A 19,709-nucleotide genomic window follows, 5' to 3' on the forward strand; every position below is an offset into this window, starting at 1 on the left:
GAGAAGGTAATTATTAAAACTGTTGTGTAATAAATAGTGTTAGATGTAGGATCCAGATGATGTTGATTTGAATGCTCTCCCTGTCTTTAGTGTTAGCTGTATGAGTTTAGGTTATCAGTTAACTCTCTCACACTCAGTTTCCTCATCTATAAATGGAGGACAAAAATACTTGTAAACTGTCCCTTATAGTAAAGTAAAAAAAAAAAAAAAAAAAAGCTTCTTCTACCTCACAATGTCTTTGAGTATCAAATGAGATAAAGTACGTTAAGGCTCTTTTTAACACTTTAAGACACTATGTAGATACCAGCTTGTGTCACAATTAGGAAACTGGATATTGGAAAGGGAGAGAAATCTTTTGGGCTTTTTTTCTACATTTATATGTTAAAACATTTCTTTTTAAGGTTTTGAGTTCCAAATTCTATCCCTCCATCTTTCCCTCCCTCTCTTAGCCTTTCCCTTCTCTGAGATGCTCAGTAATCTGATGTGGGTTATACATATGCAATCTGATATATGTCATATATATGCAATCATGTAAAACATTTCTATATCAGTCATTTTGTACAAAAAAAGAAATGAAAATGAAAGAAAGAAAGGGGAAAAGAGTATGCTGCAGTCTGCATTCAGAAAATATCAGTTCTTTCTTTGGAGGCACATAAAATCCTTCATCCTGAGTCCATTGGGATTGTCTTGGAAAATTATATTGCTGAGAATATCTAAATCATTCACAATTCCTCTTTGTACAACATTGCTGTTATTGTTTACAGCATTCTCTTAGTTCTGTTTGGTTCACTTTGCAACTGTTCGTGTAATTCTTTCCAAATTTTTTCTGTAATTATTCTGCTTATAATTTCTTATAGCACAATAATATTCCATCAGAATCATGTATCGAAATTTGTTCAGTCATTCTCTACCTGATAGGCATACCCTCAATTTAAAAAGGAGACAATTTAAGGAATTATAGCAGTGATCCAGGGGAGAAATCGTGAAATCTGGAATTAGAATTATAAATGTTCATAGAAAAGAGATGACATCATGTACATGGCATCCACAAATTTGCTTAGTGATTCATCCCTTGTCTACATTCAACGATTTTTATGGTTTCAGGGATGGGTAAGGATAGGGATTGGATCTATGATTTCATTAGTATATGAATCCAAGGAAACTCCCTCTTCCAATCGAAACCAGCAACTTCTCTGCAATTTGCAGTAGTTCTAAACGTATTAGTAGAGTTCTAAGACTTTGTAGTCTTTCTTTATCATGAGGAGTTACTTAAAACTTTAAGAAGTTAAGTAACTTATACAGAATCATGCAGCTACCACACATTGGAGATAAGAATTAACCCATGTTGTCTGGTATTTTTTAATAGTTTTTTTTTTTTACTTTTCGAAATACATGCAAAGATAGTTTTCAATATTCACCTTTGCAAAACCTTGTATTTCAAATTTTTCTCCCTCCCTCCCAATCTCACTCTTGCTCTAGATCGCAAATAATCCAATATAGGTTAAGCACATTCAATTCTTCTAAGCATATTTCCATATTTATCCTGCTGCACAAGAAAAATCAGATCAAAGGGGAGGGGGAGAATGATAAAGAATAAAAAGCAAGCAAACAACAACAAAAAAGTGAATATACTATGTTGTGATCCACATTCAGTCCTTATATTCCTCTTTCTGAATACAGATGGCTCTCTCCATCACAAGTCTATTCGAATTGGCCTGAATCACCTCATTTCTTAAAAGACCCATGTCCATTAGAATTGATCATCACATAATCTTGTTGTTACTGTGTACAGTATTTTCTTAGGTTTTATTCACTTCACTCAGCAACATTTCATGTAAATCTTTCCAGGCCTTTCTGAAATCATCCTGCTTATCGTTTCTTACAGAACAATAATATTCCATAACATTCATATACCATAACTTCTTTAGCCATTCTCCAACTGATGGGAGGCCACTCAGTTTCCAGTTTCTTGCCACTACAGAAAAGGCTGCCACAAACAGTTTGGCACATCTGGGTCCTTTTCCCTCTTTTATGATCTCTTTGGGATACAGACTAATAGAAACACTGCTGGATCAAAAGGTATTTGAACAGTTTGATAGCCCTGTGGACATAGTTCCAAATTGGTCCCCAGAATGGTTGAATCAATTAACAGCTCCACACAGTGCCTTATTGAAGGATCTATAGCCCTCTCTAAAATAATAATAAACAAACAAACAATTAAATATTGCTAGAATCTTGTAAGATCCAGTAGAAACATGGGGTCATAAATTTAAATTTAGGAGGACTTTAAAGATTATTTCCTCCAGTTTCCCCATTTTATAGGGAGGAAACAGAAGCCCAAGGAATTAGTGGCTTATTCAAAATAGAAAGAACAGAATCAAGATTTCTATATCAATCCTCTGATTCCAAGTCCAGTATCTTTTCCAAAGTACAAGGGGACTTAACATGGTTGATTGGGAGAAGGGGAACATGAAAATCAGCAAGAAGAAGCTCAACTTTTAGCACAATAATGACGTTTCCATTATGTTTCTGTCACCTCACATACACATACCTTCCTCAATAAATACTATATACATATGTATATATATAATATATATATGTGTAGAAACAATATATATTGGTTAATTAAATAAGTGATCCAGATCTAAGTATCTAAGGCAAATGAATATCATAGTCATTGTCACAATCTATCATTTGAACAAATATATATATACATATATATGTATCTTTATGTAGATATAGATATAGATATAGTCTACTTAATAATTCTTGCTCAGAAGTTTCAGGGGTAGCTGCTGGCTATTACTGGAATAGGCCTTGAATTAGATTGTATCATGGATAAATAAAGCAATTCCTCATTCATCCAATATTGTGGGTAATGAGGTGTTTAGGAGACTGAATTTTCCACATAACTGAAACTGTTCACTTTAAGTAGTAAAATTATTTATATTTTAACCATTTTCAATGGAATTTTTCCTTTACTAGATTACATATTTCCATGCCTGACCAAACCAAGAATAGAGAACAGAATCTAACATTTTCCAGATGGTTCTTTGCCCATTATAAGCATCCATTACTCTCCTGTAAATATAATAATGCCTTTAGAGATTATTGAGGTATATGATGTTTTCATCTTTGTATTATATCTTCTCGTGATGTTATATTTTCTTAGGTTGCAATATTCTAGACCCTTCCTTGTTCTGACTTTTATTTTGTGTTTGGATTGTTTTTCACCAAACCTATTTAACCCCTGAAATAAAATGCTTGAGTTTTGTGGCATTTTCCTTATTATTTATAGACCTTTCTGCCAATTTTCTCTCTCTCTCTCTCTCTCTCTCTCTCTCTCTCTCTCTCTCTCTCTCTGTGTGTGTGTGTGTGTGTGTGTGTGTTTATCTCTGTCCCAGGTAGTTTAGCTTGCTAATAGCCTAATTTGCTGAAGATTTGAAAAACAATAGAAAGGGCTAAAGCAAGGACAAAGTTGATTTTTAAATTTTATTTAAAAGCATTTATTTAGAAACAAAGAAATATTCTAACATAAGCAAGAGATTTTCAGTAGAATAAATGGTTATTTTTTATGTTAAATCGTTTAATTCCTGCAATGAAAACTTTGCTTTGATGGTATAAACTGATCCTTGTGGAGTTTTTATATTTATTCAAATAGACATTACTGACTGTTATGTTTACCATATATTATCAGTCATAATGAAACACACATATATTTTAAATGTCACACATGGAACAAAGCAAGAATGGTGTATGTTTAAATAAATCAGTATTTTCTATGATGGATGATTTTTAAATAGCAGATTTTAATATTAGAATGATAATGTAACAGTTTCATTCAGAAGCAGTATTTATTGCCTATGGAAACAACTACCATTTTAAAATCTAGCATATGGGCCATAAAAACACCATTCGAAATATGCTCTAGAAAATTGCAATTTCTGATTTAAATCAAAATGGAGTGATAACTCGTTATGGATGTGCATGGCTTGATCTTCTTTTCTTTCCTATTTTTTTTTTTTTGGCTGATATCTCTGAGACAATTCTTTATCTATATGCCCCAAATAATGAAAAGTGTAGAAAGAGTAAAGCAGGTATTACATTACATTCTCTTTCATTGGTGCTCTCTAATAGAACATCTGCTTGATTGTCATCTGGCCAGCCTGTGAACACTTCAGCAGAAGTGATTTTCCTAAAGACCAGTTCTGACCATATCAGCCCCAATCCTTTTCTCCATAAATGTTTATGGCCCCATCTTACCTGAAAGATAAAATTTAAACTCTTTTGTTTGCCACAGAAAACTCTTGAAAATCTGGTTCATTCAGATTTTTACAACGTTCTTATTGTTTACTCTTCTACATTATGTACGGTTTTGTTCCACCATATTGGTCTTTTTGAAATTCCTCACACATAGTGTTCAATCTCCCATTTCCATGTATTTGTAGCAGTTGTCAACCTGGTCTAGAATGCTGCCAGAATCATTTATCAATCAATATGTGTTTATTAAAGGCTTAATATAGTTCTTGAAAGGTTTCCCCTCTAAAATTAAGGGCCTAAATGGTAAATAATTAATAACCTTAAATGTTCTTTAGATTGGCTTTTTTCTTCTCTTAAAAAAACAAAACAGTTTTCATTGTTCCATTAAACTTAAATTAAATTTCTTTTTAAAAATCTAGAAAACCATAGTCAGTCTAGTCACACTGTGGTTGAACTTATAGCTTCACATAGTCTAAAAGTTTTAATAAATTAAATTTAATTGTGAATAATATATATAATATATAATAACATAACTATATAGACATAGATCATAGGGTACATGGAACATTTTATTAGAGGTTTATTTTGAATGTACAATGCTTTTATACAATGAACCAATTAATGGTTGTTAATGACCAATTTAACACCACTTGATGTAGCTATAAATATTTTATCATTAAACATTATGCTTTAATTCAATGCCTCAGTAAATACTACACTTAAAAAGAAACCTTTCTGCATGTTTGTATTCAGAACATGTCTTACTGATTAACAGAAAGAACTGTGTTCTCATCAGCATGGACAAATTCCAATGTGTATTTCACTTCTATCTCCTCTTCTCCACCTCCACTCATTAAAAACAAAACAATACAAACTGCTACCCTTCAATCTCTGACTGTAGATTCAGTTTCCTAAATCTAGGAAACTGTTTGAGCTACATAGAAGTGATGTGACTTACAGAGGGTCACCTAGTTATTAGGTGTCTCTTTATTTTTAATTTTATTTTCTGTTTATTAAAAAAAATTTAAAAAAGAAAGAAAAGGAAAATAAAACAGAACAGAACTGAATATTGTTATGTGCCCAGCATGCTATCAGGGAGGATTCAAAATATACACTCAAATATATATATATATATATATATATATATATATATATATATATTCAAAATAAATATATACATTTCCAGTTCAAGAAAGGATATGCAATAGTAGAAGAAATTATATTCATGTGTAACCATCTTTTCTTTGTTTCCTTGTAAGTTGTTCTTCTGTTCTCTGCTGTGTGCTTTTTTACTTTCTTCTTTTTTCCCCTTTCATTTCCTCCCCTCATCTACTCCAAGCAGGCTATAGATTAGCACAGATAGATGTATATAGAAATATATATATACATATGTGTATATATATACACACACACATACACATTCACACCCAATTACAGATCCATACACACACACACATATATATTATACATACATAAAACAACATGCATATATACCTGCATATGCTCACACACACATATACACAAATATATACACCCATATACTCATATGTAAAGGATCTTTCTTCAGATCTTCTTGGGTTGTACCATGGAGACCCCTGCTCTGCCTCAAGTCTTCTGGATTTTTCACCAGTTTATGTTCATCCTAAGGCATAAATCTGTTCTGTTTCTGGAATAACTTGGGAGAGCTTGAAATTTATTGATGTACCCTGTCATCTTCCCAGAATCCTCTACTAATAAGTTTCTGAAGCAAAATTTAATTTTTCAAAAAAAAAATGTTTGTGTGAGGGAAGGAGTAAAAGGTGAAGGACTTGAGGAAAGAGGACTAATTATGGAAGTGATTTGAAAGACACTGGAATTGTGGAGCAGGCTAAGTTTTGAATCTGGAGAAGGAGAATTTGACAGAATTTGAAAAAATGAGATAAGAAAATCTTGAGCTGAAGAAGGAGCAAGACTTGAGCTAAGAGGAGGAGAACAAAAATGAAACCGAAATACAAGAATACATTTCTAGTCTAGATTATTGCCTGAATGGAAGAATTCAGCCCAAATCCCAAATGCCTATTGCAGCAAAAACCTGAAATTCAAAGCAAATCAAATAATGATTTAAAAAGCTAATAGAAACTGCATCAGGTGTCTTCTTTTGTGCCAGAACTGTGCAAAAAATCATTCAGAAGCTTGTGGGCAATGGCCTAATCATAGCTAATGCCTGTGTAGGCAAACAAACTTGTTTCCTAGCATGACCCGAGACAGGCCAGAACATGGTGGCTCTATGTCTGGAGTGTACTTAAAGAAAATCTCAGAGAAAGTGTGAAGATTCTCAAGGTGTTTAAAACCACAAGAGGAACTTTAGAAACTACTAGGAGCATCAGTGACTAATAATGTTATCTCACACCTTAGCCCCCAGGGACACAAAGTTACCTAGCCCTCTATCTTGAGATAGAAGCCCTAGAAGCCACTGTCAACACAGACCTTTGAAGTGCAGAGATCCAGTGAGGCTGGAAGCATAGGAACCAAAATAATTTATAAAAATACAATATTATAAAGAAAACCAACTTGGAAAGATATAAGAACTCTGATCAGTGTAATCACCAAACTATGTGACCACAGGATTTGTGATAGAACTACTTAGTTGGAGATATACATTACAAGTCTGGGAAAGTAGGAATGGGAGTTTTAGGGGGAGAGGTGGGGAAAGAAGGTAGGGAGAGAGAGGGGAGAAGGAGGGACAGAGGGAGGGAGGGAGAGGGGAGTGGAAAGAAAGAGGGAAGGAGATAGGGGAAGAGGAAAGGAGAGGGAGAAAAAAGGGAAGTGGGAGGCAGAGAAAGGGAATAGCGAGAGGGAAAGAGAGAGGGAAAGGGAGAGGAAAAGGGAAAGAGAGGGAGAGAAGAATTGGAAGGGAGATGGGGACAGGGGAAGAGAGAGAGGGAGAAGAAGAGAAGAGAAGGGAAGGGGAAGGAGAAAGAAAAGGGGGAAGGAGAAAAGGAAGAGAAAGAGGGGAAGGAGAAGGGGAAGAGAAGGGGGAAGGGGAAGATGAAGGAATATGAATAGGAACGGCAGAGAGTGGAGAGAGAAGCATGGAGAGAGAAAAGTCCCTAGAGTTCCTTTCTTACAGAAACAATACCTATCATGCTCTGTAGGAGGGATAGAAAAGAGTGTTTGGGAATCTTCCTTTGGAGAGGAAAGAGAATTTCTAAATAGGTCATTGATTTTTAATCAGGGAAGTCAGGTGTTACCTGTTATAATGTGCAACAATCAGCTAAATGGAAAGCCACCCTATCACAGCTCTCTTGCCATCACAGAGATAATATGGGCTTTATTCCTCCAGTGGAATGTAAATACTTAGATTTTACAAGGAGTATTTATTTTCTTGTCTTTATATTCTAGTTCCTTAATGAAAATTGGATTGGTTTAAGTTGGCTAAAATATTAGTAATAACATATCATTTTTAAGAATTTCTTGTTTCCTTCAAAATTTGAATGAAAAAATGCATTACAAATGAAGCTATTGCTAATCCCCCTGTGATTTTGCTCTCCCCAAAATTATCTTGTATTTATTAATTATTAATATAGAGTTTCCCCAAATATAATGTTAGCCTTTTGGGGACAAAGAATTTTTCCTGTTCTTATTTGCACTTGCAAAACAAGCACTGTACTTGGCACCAAATATAGTAGGTATTTAATAGATACTTTTTGAATAATTGGTTGTTTGGATTAATGAGTAAGGAATTGATGAGACATGTGGCAAAGTTTTGCCTTTAAAAGAAGAAATGTTTCAGAATTATGATGTTTAAAACTATAGAGTCAAGGTAATAAATAATACAATGTAGAAACAGATAATTTCTGGGAGGGGAAATGCCTGAAAGTATAAATATGAATTGGAACATGCAAGACAATCTTTGAGAGACAGCAAGTTTTCAGATTTAAATGTATATATCTGCATACAGTACAATGAATTTATATGTGCATGTATACAAACCTCTGTGTGTGTGTGTGTGTGTGTGTGTGTGTATGTGTGTGTGTGTGTGTACCAGCTAGGTGGATCAGTGGATAGAGTATCTGGCTTGAAGTCAGAAAGACTTGAATTCCAATCTGGTCTCAGATACTTATTAGCTGTGTGACCTTAGACAAGTCACTTTACCCTGTTTACCTCAGTTCCTCTTCCATAAAGTGATTTGAAAAATGAAATAGAAAACAGCTCCTTTATCTTTGCCAAGAAACCCCCATATAAAATCATGGAGAGTTGGACATGAATGAAAAAAAAGTAAAGAAAAATTGACTTAATAACTGACTTTTATAGACACACACACACACACACACGCATGCATACACACGTTTGTGTGTATCTGGCAACTTCATAACCTAATTTTGCTTGTATCTCTTGAGATATTGTCTTTGGTATTAAAAAAGATATGAAATTTAGAGAGTTGAGTCATGAGATTAAAGACTTAAGATTGTGTCTCAAGAATTTGGTATATGGTCTGAAAGATGCCATGTGTGTATGGTAATTGGAGACATCTTTATGATTTTAATAATTCGTATGATGCAAAAATTGGTATCCTGATAGTATTCACACATGCAATAATTCACACACACATACTTCATGTGCATGCGTTGTATATAATTGTACATGAAATATCCAAACAGATTAAAGGGTTAAGTGTTTTAGTTAAGACCAGCCTGTGTTGTGATAATTGCTGTTCTCCTGGAATTGAGCCTGGCTAGGAAAAACAGACAAACAAACATTTTCTATAATTACTAAGGGTAAATATGTGTAATAGAATTGTACAATGTACATTGGTGATATAGTACAAATACAAACAGTGAATTTTAAGCATAGAACAATATCAAATGGCTTTAATCTTTTGGATGAGGTGACCTCTGTGGTCTCTTACAACTCTAAGCTTCCATAATTTGAATATTTCGTTTTGGAAAAATGCTCAATAGCACTTTTTGATTTTAAAATAGCTTTCCTGCAAGTGAAGGTTTGGCTCCCTTGTGGTTATCATCCCTGGAGACTAAGTTTCTTTGAGGATGAGAGCTTTTCAGCATTGGCTCAGGAAATCGTCCCTTTCCATGGAATTAAGATTACTTAAATAGCTTCATTCTGACTAAGCAAATCAATGTTTTGATAAATATACCATAGTTATAATAAAACCAAATCCATACAATACTGACCACTTCTAAAATAAGCAGGCTAAGAAAGGTGATTAGAAAACATGTCAAATCAATCTATCTTGATTCTTATTTATAAACTAGGCATCACATTTGGATTTAGGATGAAATTATATTTGTTGGTGGATTTCATATATTTTTTAAAATTTTAATTTCAAAGAATTTTTGCCTACAGATTTTGTAATTGCCTATAGATTTTGTAATTTGTGTCATTTCTGCTCTCTATTTTCTTTAATTTTTTTTCTGTTTTCCCTTGTTTCTTTTTCTAATTGTTTTAAGTTGGGTTGAAAGATATATAATTAGAGTTGAGGGAAGAGAGTAGGTTTGGTGAGGTAGTAAAATTATAAGGTAACTGGTGGCAGCGTATGTGCTAAATTGTCTGCCACTTATCAAGAGCCTTGGAGGAAGGACCTCTTAAGAAAGGACATAGACTAGAGTCTTGGAGGAGACCCAGAATATAGATGCCCCTGGTTGGTTTACTACCTGCATTGTTGTAGGACATATCTCATCAGTGAGACTGTGGGTCTTTCTAAATAATTTTCATTTTAACAACAATGTCATCATTGTCTCATAAGCCCATTTGAATTATCATACCTTCTTTTTAGTATTAGTTTTTTGGTTTGACATGGCCACATTGTTGTAGAAATTCTTTTTTTTTATTAAATGAGTATTATTTTAAATAATTTGTTCCTAATTCAACTACTTGGACATAACTCAGTTTTTTAATTAAAAGAAATATTTTTGCAATAAAATATGTAATTTTGGTATGATTGACTTGTTAGAAATCTACTTTTAGTTTTTAAAATGCATGAAAAAATATTTCCTAAGTATTTAGCAAGAGGTAAGAAGCTAGCTAGTGATCATGATATGTTTTAGAATTTTTATCTCCATATTTCATGGGGATACTTTTATTCTACTGAATGACTTTTACTTCGTTCTCTTCCACAATAAGGCAACAGAATGATGATTTTTTTTCTTTTCAAACCTTGGCAATCAGAAAGTATAGAAATAGATTAGGTTTGAAAATATAGGAAAAGAAGCAGCAGAATTTTGGAAATAATGGGTCATACCAGCCTCACTTCATTTACACTATTCTTTTGGAGAAGATGGAAAGATATGGATCAGGTGAGAATACAATCTATGATTTGAAATTGATTGGGCAGCTGAACTCACATAGTTGAGAATAGTTCAATGTCAACATGATTGGATATTTCTAGTAGAATGCACTAGAGATCTCTGCTGGGCCCCAACATTTTACATATAACTTGGATAAAAATGTTTTGATAAATATTTTATGAAAATGTTTTGATGAATATTTTATGAAAATTGATGATGAGGGCTCATCAAATTTTCAGACCTGAGATATAGGTACCACAGTGAATGACAGAGTCTAGACCTTGACAGGCCATGACATTGTAATAAATCTAGTAAGATGAAATATAATAGGGGTAAATATAAAGTCTTGCACTTGGGTACAAAACAAATAATATGGGAAAGGTTAGACAATTCTTCAGAAAAAAACCAACAACAAACCAGATCTAAGGATCATAGGAAGTGCAGTATGAGACAACACTGATTCAGATGCCAAAAAAGTCAATGCAATCTTCTGCTATTAAAGGGAACGTGATATCAAAGAGGGACCAATCTCATTTTACTTTACCCTTCTCAGGCATTATGTGGAATATAATATTTATTTATTTGAAAAGTGAAAATACTATGCTTCATTCCACATTCAGTCTTTGTAGTTCTCTCTCTGGATGTGGATGACACTTTCCATCCCAAGTCTATTGGAATTGTCTTGAATCACTTCATTGTTGAAAAGAGTCAAGTCAGTCAGAGTTGATCATCACGTAAACTTGTTGTTACTGTGTACAATGTTATCTTGCTTCTGCTCACTTCATTCAGCATCGATTCATCTAAGTATTTCCAGGCTTTTCTGAAATCAGCCAGTTTATCATTTGTTATAAAACAATAATATTCCATTATATTCATTATACCATTACTTATTCACCCATTTCTCAACTGATGATTTCAAATTCTAGTTCTGTGCCACTACAAAAAGAGCTGCTACAAATATTTTTGCACCTGTGGGCCTTTTTTCTCTTTTATGATCTCTTTTTGGATACAGACCCGTAGAGACACTTCTGGATCAAAGGGTATGCACAGTTTTATAGCCTTTTGGGCATCTTTTCAAATTGCCCTTCAGAATGGTTGCCTCATTTCACAATGGAGTATAGTAATTAGTCACAGATCTTTCAGTTTAAAAAGAATATTGATAGGATAGGGAGTATCCAGAGGAAGGCAGTCATGATAGAAGAGTGTCTTAAGTTTATATCATAGGAGGATTGTGTGATGGAACTGGTGATTTTAGCCTGGAAGAAAAAAGACTCAGGAAGAAGAGTCTATTTTCAAGTATTTGACAGGATTTTATATAGGGGAAGAGCTAAACTTCTTTTTGGCCCCAGAGGGCAAAATCAGAAGCAATGACTTGAAAATATGAAGGATAATTTAGGTTCCAAGACAGAAAAAACTTCCTAACAATTAGAGATGTCTGAAGGAGGAATGGATTATGATGGAGCTCCATGGACTCTTTCTTCTTAGATGTTTTCTATTGGAAGCTGGTTAAACACTTGTCAGGTATATCATCATAGAGATTCCTTTGGTGTATGAGTAGGAACAAGTAGTCAGTGAGTTCCATTCTTACTCCCAAATGTTGTGATTCTGTTTGTGTTACCAATGCTTTCATCTTTCCTTTCAAAGTCCGGCTCCATGAATAATGTCCTAGAGTGAAACCTTATGCATTTAAAGCCTTGTTGGGAGTTTGCAATCTGAATAAGTCAAAGGTGAATTCTAGAATATGCTTAGAGAAATTCAGCTATTCTAGGATGCATTGAGAATTTACCTATTAGATATTTTAAATTTAACCTGTGTACAATAGAGCTCATTCTTTTTATCTCCAAAGCTTTCATTGTTTTGAATTTCCCTGATACTATCAAGGGTTTCCCCACACTTCCAATTACTTGGGCTTTGACCCTTGGCATTATCCATAATTCCTCAGTATTTTTATCCTCCTATTAAATTCAATCTATTATCATGTCGTGCTATCTCTATCTTCTCAATAGCTTTAATAATGAATGCCTTTTTTCTATTCAATTATTTGCCATCCTTTGAGGATTTTTATGATATCACAACTAGACCTTGAAATAGCCTTCTGTTGGTCTTCCTCTCACAAATATCTTTCCATTCCGGTCCATCCTCCACTTAGTCAGCAGAGTTATCCTCAGAAAGCAGAATTCTGATTATATATATATATATATATATATATATATATATATATATATATATATATACATTTTTGAATTTATTTTTCTGACCTGGGCTGGTTTGCCCCCTCTTTTTCTAATGTGGTTACCTCCTTCTCTCAGGGATTCACCATATTTGTGCTGGACTTAACATAGACACCAACTCAGTTTATCCTCCCACAACTCAGAACTTGCTAGTTTGTGATCCATTAGATTCATCCTCCCCCAAAGGCAAGGATCATACATGTTTGACAGTATATTGTCTCTGTCCAACAATTATTACTTACTCTTTCCACACGCCAAAGCTGCTTTATGGTCTAATTATACATTTATTTGGTAAAATACTTTACTCAGCTTATTCTTTGTAGTTTCTTATTTAATCTTATTTACATGACAAAATAGCTTGGTAAGCCTTGTATAGTAGAAGAAAGGTTGGATATGAGAGAACTGAATTCAAACCTTGTCCTGGAACTTAATTGTGGGGTCACGGACCAATCATATTACCACTGTGAGCCTTAATTTCTTCATATCTATAATGTAATTCCACCTAAAATTATTGATCTCATAGGTTGGCTGTAAGACTTGAATGAGAAAAACATATATATCTGCGTGAGTGTATTTGTGGATTTTTTAAAAAAAATTTCTCTCTTACACTCACATTTTCTGCTACATATTCCCCTCTCACACTCTCTGGTACAGACTGTCCTTGCTGCCCCTTATTCTCAGCATTCCATTTCAATATCAAGTGTATTTGCATTGACTTGTTCCCCATCCCGAAATGCTCTCCTTCCTTAATCTGCTTCTTGGAATCATCGATTTCCTTTACAACTCATTTCAAGGGTCCCCTTCTTCACAGTTCCTGATCGTTAACCTGCTGCTTATGCCCAGTCTCCTCCAAAAACTACTATATATGTGTGTGTGTGTGTGTGTGTGTGTGTATGTGTGGTGTGTATGTATGTATGTGTATATATATATATATATATATATATATATATATATATATATATATAGAGAGAGAGAGAGAGAGAGAGAGAGAGAGAGAGAGATGTTTGCATATTGTTATGGATTTGGAGGAAAGAAGACTAAGTTTAAATAATACCTTTGACACTTGATTGCTATGTAGGCTGGTCACAGCCATTTAAACTTTAACCTATTTCTTTATCTGTAAAACAGAATAGCACTTGCTTTAGATATTTGTTCTGGCAATTGAATATATTGTAAAGTACTTTACAAAGTATAAATATTAATATTTATAAATTTGTAAGGTATCAATGTTAGTTATTATTATTGTCATTGTGGCTATTGTCCCATATATATATATATATATATATATATATATATATATCTTGCAAATAAATAAAACATAAGCAGCTTGAGTTCAGAGACTGATTCATTCACTTTTGCGTTTGCATCACCAACACTTACCATAATGTCTGTCACATAAATGGTACTTGGTAAGTGATTATTGTTTGGCTGGAAAACCATAAAGTCATTTAGAGATAACAATAATTCTTTCTCATGTTGTTATTGTTTAGCCATTTCAATCATGTCTGACCCTTTGTGACCCCAGTTGAGTTTTTCTTGACAAAGGTACTAGAATGGTTTGCCACTTCCTTTTCCAGCTTGTTTTCCAGCTGAAAAAAACTAAGATAAACAGGGTTGTATGATTTGTGCAGGGTTACACAGCTAGGAATTGTCTTTGAGAAGTTTTGAACTGGTCTTTCTAACTACAGGCCCAATGTGTTCCATCTACTGCATCACCTAGTTACCTCAAGTCTTTCTACTGGATAATGCAAAACCTGTTTCCAATTCTGAAAATTCTGAATCAGTGAAGCCTAAAGTAAGAAGCTTTTACTTCATTTCAATGTTCATCTTCAGCAAAAATGTATTGGATTATATGAAAAAGCATTAAAAAACTAAAGATCTCACCATCACATAGATCCTAATGAAATGAAATTCTCTGTATTTTTTAATAATGGAAATATTATAAAGGAAAAAGTTTAGATGAAGAAGCATTTTGTGATAGTAGAAGAACTTTTTGTACTTGATGTCAAAAATCTATTTCAGATGTATTTGAAACCTGGCTTTCAGAGTTAATAGCTGTATGACCCGAGCAAAATCACACAAATTCTTGGGGCCTTTGTTTCCTTATCTGTAAGATGAGAATCAAAAGAGCTTTAGTACTTGCCTCAGAGTTGTTGTAAGGAAAATATTTTAGAAAACTTAAATTCCATGTAATTATATTATCATTAATTATCATATAGTGTCATTATTATGTACCTTCTTTATTGAAACTTATCTAGGCCAATAAAGTGAAATTTATTTTATTTTTTTAAAGATGGAGGGCAAATAAAATATACTGATGCCAGAGTTATTCTTCAGACAAAGTTATATGAAACAGGCTCATTCTTCCAAGAAATCATATGAAGACGACTTGATAGTTTGAGAATCCCAAAGAGACTTTCAGGTAATAATAAATAGAGCACTATTAAATTGCAGAGGTCATTCCTAAAAGTTAAGGGTTATCTTTTTATATAAACAAAAATTTCAGATTTATATGCAAAGCTAAATCATTACTGCTTCTTATTTCACTTAACAAACCCCTTAAAGAAACATTTATTAAGTTTGTGCAACGTTCTGTGCTTGTCTGGGAATAAATCAGATAAAAGTTAATGTCCCTGTTCTTAAAGCAGAAGTGAGAGGGAGGATATAGCATGAACACAAATGCATATCAAATGGTTTCAAGAGTGAGAGAATGCAAATAAAAAGTTATTTTAAAAATAAACTTTGAAACTGGAAAATTGAAACTCTCCAAGTATGTCATAGGAAGTAAAAAACTATGTCTAGTATATATTGGACCATCTCATACTACTCTGAATCCAATCAGAATTTCAAATAGCAACAATGACAAATAATAGCCTTCTCTATTACACATGACTCAAATGAAAGTAGCAGATCATTGTAAGGTAAATTTGATGTTCTGTACATTTTTCAGAGAGCCCACTAAAAGTGGACATTTTCTGCCCCCTCTTTTTTTCTACTTACAAATTATCACAAAAAAGTTAAGACATTTTGTGTTGCAACAGGTTAAAAAAAAATAAACATTTTAAATCTCAGGTTTTCATAGGTCTTTGTCTGTGACTAGACTGTATTTGCCCCCGGATGAAATAGTGAGCCTCGAATTTATTTTATTTTTTGGGGGGGAAGGGTGTTCGTAGAAAGTGACAAAATCAGACTTGTAGCCTATAATGAAAAGAATAGACACATAGACTATGTCATCAGTGGGTAGTCAGGTAAGAACTAGTATATGGAAGAAATCAGAAAAGAATAAATTCAAGTTGAAAGGAAAACTGTTGCCTATGGAGCAGGCATTCCAGAGGGCACAGTGGAAGGATTGGTTGAATTTAGGATGATCCATTGAGGTGAATGGATTGAGGAGAATGAGATTGAGGAATCAGATGGTGGGGAGTGAGGAATAGATTTGGATAATAATCTATAGGAGTTCAGAGTTCCCAGGATATGAAGGGTATAACCATTTGTGAGAATAGTTATCACTGGTTGTAGGGTTCATACCCTTACCTTCAAATGGTAAATACAACAGGAGATAGGAGATCTGAAGTCAGCGGGACTTGCACCAGAGGTTCTCCACATCACAAGTGGGAGATTGGGCTGGCAGACAGAGGTAGCGAAGGTCTCATGTTGCTATAGGTGCAAGTAGTTGTTTTGTGCCACCTGAAAGTTGCCTGACCTGGCTCCTCGAAGACTTTACAAAAAATATTCCATTTGATTTCACAACAACTGTGGGAATGAGGAGCTGTTATTATCCCCATTTTACAGTTGAGGAAACTGAGGTGGACACTGGTCAAGTGATTTGCCTAGGGTCATTCAGCTGTTTCTGAAATTGGATTTGAACTCAGATATTTCTGGATTCAGTCCCTGTACTCAATGCATTATATTACATAACTCCCTTTAATAATTTTTATTTTTTTCTTTTGAAAGCTGCTTTATTTTTGAACACTTATCTATAAAAAATAGTTCAAAGGGACAAAGCAAGTAAGGGAGAGGGGAGAGGAGGACCATGATTTTAGAATTCAGAGGCTTTGGATTCAAATGCTGAAACTGAAGACTATTTCCTGTATTATCTTAAGCAAATAATTTTGTTCTCTGGTGTCATCTGTAAAATGAGCAATTAGAATCCATGACCACTTAGAGCTGGCTCTAAATTAAATCTAAATTAGATCTAAATCATAATAATATTGGAGTGTGCTTCATAATAATTTAGATATTATTAATTTTTCATAGATTTATTAAAGAATTTTACACTTTTATCAGCTCTTCAATGCAATCGTTTATCTGAGTCCACATACATATTCTATTCTGGCTGCATTGCTTTTGTTTGTCCAATCTTCTATGTTATATTTTACTATTTTCTCTATGCATGGATGTGTGTTTTTTCACCTTCAATATTAGAAGATATATAACATTATTTTCCTCATGTAACTTCTTTTTACAATTTTGTGTTTTTATTTATCTATTTTACCATTTTTTAAGAAAGCTATAACTCAGCTTATGCAATATACATGTCCTTACAAACTGTTTTCACCATATTTTCATGTGATTTCATAATTTTAGTGGTAGCAATGATTTTCTGTTTTCAAACTAATATGCAATTTATGAATCTTACTAATCTTTTTATTTTTGCAAAATATCTTATAATTTTAATGCTGTAGCATCATGCATTTAAATTGTTTATCTTGTAATTTATTGCAGCTTATGCTGTAAGATCCTTCTTAGAAACCATTGTCTGCTAAAATAATGACCAATTTCCGTAGCACTTTTGTAGTATAAAATAGTTCTTTCCCCAATAATTGATAGCCTTGACATTACTGAACATTATAAAGTTCTCTTTGTCTCTCTTTCTATGTCTGTGTATGTGTCTCTCTCTCTCCCTCTTCTCTTTCTCTTTCTATGTGTCTGTATGTAAAATAGTTCTAAATCTTTCTTCTATATTTTTTCTATTCACCTATCAATGATTACATAGTTGTTGTTGCTGTTTTTCCCAATAAAGTTTTGACACTTTTATTTGATATCTGACAATGCCACTGACCCAGGAAAGGAATTTTGGTGATATCTTACACTTTGTTCTTTCTGCCTGAAATCCACCTACATTATTTTTTTCCCCCCTCCTTATTTTTCATTTCATTTTCTACCCTGCCTGTCCATCTATCTATCTCTTTTATAATGCTCTCATTTATTTTCTCAATGGACTCTGATATTAAATTATATGAAATGAGTTACTGATTGATTGAGCTGTTCAATTATTTATTTTTACTGTATGCATTTATGTGTTTTATTCTTTTTAATGGGCAAAAAGAGCATTTCATACGTTATTTAAATTCTTCTTTTGTTTCTTATTATCTGTCTCTTGCATTTACACTTCCATGGATTATTGATCCTTGACAGATCTTTTCCCACTTCAGTTCATCTTCCATTCAGCATCAAACTGATCTTTGTGAAATACAAATATGATCATGTCCACTACCCACTCTTGCACTCCCAATTCAATTAACTTCAGTGGCTCCCTATTGCCTTAGGAATCAAATTTAAAAACCTTTCAGCCTTCCAAAGTCCTTTATATCCTGGCCTCTTTCTATCTTTCCAGTCTTCTTATTCTCTGTACTATAATTTCCTCCAACATACTGTATAAACCAGAACATTACCCTCCCATTCTTTATACTAGACTCTCTACTTCTAGAACCCATGTATTTCTACTTGTTTCATTTACCACACTTCTTGAACTTTGTCTCTCCTCATTTCTTTCTCCTAAATTCCTTGACTTCCTTCAAGTTTTAACTAAAACTCATCTTCTGAGAGAAATTTTTCTTGTTTTCTGTGTTTGTGCCTTCCCTCTACATTAATTGTACCCATTTTATCTTCTGCAAATCTCGCTTATGCACAGTGGTTTGTTTCATGCTGTCTGCTCAATTAGAGTGTAAACTCTTTGAGAATAGGATCAGTCTAACTTCACCTTTCTTTGTATCCCCAGCTCTTGTAACAGTGCCTGCTACAAAGTAGTCACTTAACTACTTATTGACATATTAAAAGTGGAGAAAATGTTCCCCTCTTCTGCTAGATGCTGGCCAGAATTTATCAGTCTTCACCTCAAGAAAGGTTTTTGATTTACCAAGATGCTTTGACCTGTGATATATTTTCCTTATATTTTGGTAATATCAACATCAATAACTTGCCATTTATATAATAATTTTGTTTTCAAAAGTTGTACCTTGTTGATTTCCTTTGAACAGCACAACAATCCCTTGAGGTAGCTCATACAATTTTTCATTCTATCCATTTTACAGATAAGAAATTGAGATCAGACAGGTTAAGTGATTTGCTTCTTGTCATACATAGCTAAGGATAAAAGGAAAGATTTGAATCTTTCAAGCTCAGAAATCCCTTGATTTCAGGACTTTTATTATTTCTACACCATCATAGTAATGTTATAAAAGGCAGTATTATAATGAGGATGCTATGATCAGACCTTTAATAAATATTTTCAATTTCTTCTATTTTTATATGTTTTCTTCATTTGTTGTCTGAGCTGAGCATTTACCAGAGCACACAGTCATGATAGTAAGTGTGTATCCTCAAGGAGAGATGTTTAGTTATCAGAGAAAATGACAAGAATGCTACTTTTCAGAGATGAAATGTACTTTAAGAAAAGGTTGGTTCTCAATTTTATTGGAGATGGATGTTCCATTTTTTAAAGTTACTTTTAAAAACTCCCTTGAAAACCAAGGGATCAAGGAGACTTTTTTCTGCTTATCAAGAGAACATCTTAGTAGTAACATTTGCCCTTGCAAGCTATTGCAGAAATCAGTTCATCTAGTTAACCTTCCTCAAAAATACCCGTTCTCTGCTTTATCCCATGAAACAACTGGTGAAGGAGAAAATGTTAATTAGGAAACTTTTCAAGATT

At 33.5% G+C, this 19,709-nt stretch overlaps 1 protein-coding gene across 3 annotated transcripts in view; it reads left to right on the plus strand.

Moving 5' to 3' along the window:
- Nucleotides 1-19,709, plus strand: part of NAALADL2 (N-acetylated alpha-linked acidic dipeptidase like 2) — a 1,183,950-nt gene that overhangs the window by 50,715 nt on the left and 1,113,526 nt on the right. The window contains exon 1 of one of the 3 annotated variants that reach the window (XM_031957681.1): nt 15,050-15,197. The exons of the other annotated variants lie outside the window; for them this stretch is intronic. The gene's annotated coding sequence lies outside the window, so the exon portion shown is untranslated. Of the gene's footprint in view, nt 1-15,049; nt 15,198-19,709 lie in introns of those variants that run through there. 3 annotated transcript variants of the gene reach the window in all.

Source organism: Sarcophilus harrisii, chromosome 3 (assembly GCF_902635505.1).
Source record: "Sarcophilus harrisii chromosome 3, mSarHar1.11, whole genome shotgun sequence".
Classification (NCBI taxonomy): domain Eukaryota; kingdom Metazoa; phylum Chordata; class Mammalia; order Dasyuromorphia; family Dasyuridae; genus Sarcophilus; species Sarcophilus harrisii.